This window comes from Excalfactoria chinensis, chromosome 1 (assembly GCF_039878825.1).
Source record: "Excalfactoria chinensis isolate bCotChi1 chromosome 1, bCotChi1.hap2, whole genome shotgun sequence".
In the NCBI taxonomy this organism is placed as follows: Eukaryota; Metazoa; Chordata; class Aves; order Galliformes; family Phasianidae; genus Excalfactoria; species Excalfactoria chinensis.
This window is the reverse complement of record NC_092825.1, coordinates 57,045,123-57,048,683: the sequence shown is the minus strand read 5'-3', so window position 1 is coordinate 57,048,683 and position 3,561 is coordinate 57,045,123.

Genomic DNA, 3,561 nt, shown 5'->3' with positions numbered 1-3,561 from the left:
GGCACTGAGGATATCGCCTTTGTACTCTGATTTGATTCGCTCTCTCCTTCCTGAAGTGATTTCTTTTCCTGGACTCTTCCCTTCTCTCCTTCACTTTGGGACACCCCTGACTCCTGCCAGCTGTCAGAGGGGTCCTCAGAACTGACACTGATGGAGAGGGAAAAAAATGCAAAAAATGAAGCACAGCAACAAAAAAAGAGCTACTGCCCCCTGCCCCACACACACTCACATTAAAAAAAAACACCATCTGTGTTGGGAGGAGGAAAGGAAACCACGGTGGTGAGAGAGAGCAGAGATTAAAGGTGTGCAGGAGCAAAGTTAGGGATGCAAAGACACAAACGGCAGGATGTTAGCACAGGAAATAAACGAGTTGGTTCAGAAGTACATAAGAAGCCTGAGGATGACAAAGGGAAGTGTATTGCTACGTCACCTACATCCAAGGGAGAGGTTGCCAATAAGGTATTGCAGGCTGCAGTGTTAGTAGTGATGGCTTCAGAACAGGAAGAGTGACTGGGCACAAGGTACAAACACAGCTATTGATGCTGGATCTCACAGCAGGCTCTGGGTGGAAAGGGGGTGATGGCTAACTATCCCAGGTGTATGCTCCCAGTCAGACCCACAATGGCCAGTGAACAAGAATCCCAGAGTGAAACAGCTGAATCTTTGGTGATTCTCTCAGAGAAATCACAGAATGAAGGCAAAGTCCCAGAGCAGGATGGTTAAAAAAAAGCTGCAGCACAGCAAAGAGAAATGGGACCCTGGGGACTGCACGCCCACAAATTTAACTGCACTGCTGGGGCATTTTATGGAGGAATTAATGAAGGAGTTGATGGGCCTGTTTCTGTGCTGCAGAGCAGCTTTGGGGCAAGAGTGGGAGAAGGATGGTGCTGCCTCCACTTTGCTGCCAGTAACTGCTCAGGGGACATGGCAGGAACAATCGGGCACAATAATCATAAGCTCAGAAGAGATAAAGGGATAATTAATAGCTAACATGACTTCATTGGCAGCAGACTGTGTCAAATTAAACATTTCTTGTTGCCAGGGTGGTCGTGATTGCAGTGCGATGGCTGGGAGGGATGTCATGGGGATGTGACGTTTGGAGCCACACAGCCCTGTCTCGCAGAGGCAGTTATGTTACACGTGTGGCCCGAACACTCAGTGATAAAGCCTACCTGAATGCCTATTGAGATTTCACAAAAGCCAGCTGCAATATCTCCCCAGACCATTTACCACGGTCTAGGGAACGCACACTGGCTTTGGGTCTGCCTTGCAATAGTGCCATATCGCAGCACGCAGGAGAATTACCATTAAAGAGAATCACAGGTGCCATAGGCTCCTTTCCCTTGTTCCTCCTTCCAAGTAATTGCTCATCCCCGTGCTGTGTGGAGATAAACTGCCAGCGCTGAAAGAAAGTGGGGAAATCAGGTCTCATCTGTGCAGTGCAGTAGCTTTTCCAATTGCTATGGGAACCTTATCTTTTGCGGTCTTATGTGAGTTTAACTGGTGAATTAGCATGGGGGAATTTTTTTCCCCCATTTAATTTCCTTTCCTTTAAAATCTAAAAATTGTTGGTGAAATGAATGCTGAAAGTCAAACATCAGAATTTATACCTCTCTGGGGCATTTTCATTCCATCGGAGATGATTTGCCGTAGAAGGTAGAGACAGCTGGTGACTTGCGGAATCAAACTCTATAATCCAGAGACTGGTTATAAAGCAGGTATGTTTATTCCAGCGTTGCGCAGCGCCGGGTGCAAGGGGGATAGCTCCTCCAAACTTGCACACCGTAAGGAGAAAAGTGTGTTACAGATATAGGTCAAGCTAATACATAATCAATAGTCCCCTCCCCAGTTTGATTACATATTCATTACATTCCCTATGGCCCCATTCCCTTGCAACCCCATTTCCCCATTCCCCCTGACCCCATTCCCTGCAACCCTTGTTGTTGTTGTGGGATGACATTCTTCTTCTGTTTTCTTCTTGGTGTTATCTGCTGTTATAGTTCTCCCATGTCAGCGTCGTCTTGCCCGGGGTATCTAATCCTTCTTCTTGTCAGAGAATATTCACTATTCACTATTCACTGGCAAGCCTTGTTCTTCTTCACTATGAAGGACTGCAGCACCACAGAAGGCACCATTTATTTTATCTTATTTATTAAGGAGCTAAATGTTGAGTTGCTGCAATGGTCTTGGGAAGAGCTTAAAATCCAGACTCTTGCAGCCCTGCCTCACAATAAACATTTTGGTATTTTTCCCCTCCTGGGTAGCAGTAACTGCTCACAATTTGGCAGAGTGAGCTGCTCTCTACAGCAGGTCCCTATCTGTGGCTGGAACAACAGCTCCTGGTGGCCAACACTGCAAGGCCAAGGCACGTGGCAATGCAGTGGTGGCTCAGCCTTGTCATCTGGTAAAGCCACCAGCCCTGGGTGTCCATGAGTGCTCTCCATCAGCCCCAAAGGAGGGCTGTGCACACAGGGTCTGGTTTTGGTGGCAACCACCATTACAATGGTAGCAATGGTTTTGAGGAGGAAATAACGCTTTCTCCAATCAACACAAGTTCAGTAGCAGGACTGTGTCATGGCATCCAGATTCAGTCAACAAGGGCTTCTTGTGTTGTTACCATGCCTTTAAGCTATATGAAAGCATCTTGCTGCCAGAGAAGCGGTGACGGTGTGACCACTTGTTTTCCCAAAGTAGTCTGAAAACACTGCAGTAATCCTAGAGAGAAACAAATCATCTTGCAGTTTTGAACACAGGTGTGGGAACTGTGTTACCGCAAATAAACACTGTATGGACTGGTTTATATGTTGCTTATGTATGATCTGATAGCAGTGCCACAGCAGCCTATTTTAACAAAGTCAGCGGAGGAATTGCTGTCATCGCTGAAAGAAATTACAGGATTTCCAGGATCAGGAAGTTCATCCAGACACTTTGGATGGGACTGAGAGAACTGCAGGAAGTTTAAGGGAAAGATCCTTGTCATCTTGTGACCCAAGCACACCCAGCTGGGGTAGAAGGGGAAAATACCACCAACAGTTATTTGCTGCTATAACCGCCCCCCTGCATACCGACATAGTTAGAGATCAACTACTGAATGGTTTGTTGAACTCGCACAAGCATTTCAGGCATTGCTGCACACATACTAAGCAACTGAGAGGTCTTTATCAGCCTCTGGAAGATGCCCACGCTGTGGTCATAGTTGAGTGTCTGACTGAAGAAAATCCACAACAGTGCATATGTACCATTAGAAGGGACGGTATGGAAAGGAGGGAGTGATTTTGTTTTCATGTCATTGCTGATAAGACGTCAAAACAGTGCATTTGAAGCTAAAATACAAGGGAAGTTACCAAATGGTCACTCCCTGCTGCTCCTCCCAGTCAAAGAAGAGATACTGTATATAGAAGCGAAGGAAGACATCTGTAAAGCATCTAATTGCCAGGCTTTTTTTTTTTACCTTTCTGGGGGGGATGGCTGTTTTATTTTTCATTAGAAGCCAACTCACTCCAGCAAGAAACATCAGGAAAAACCTTTTTTTTTTTTTTTTTTCTTTTTTTAATTTCTTTC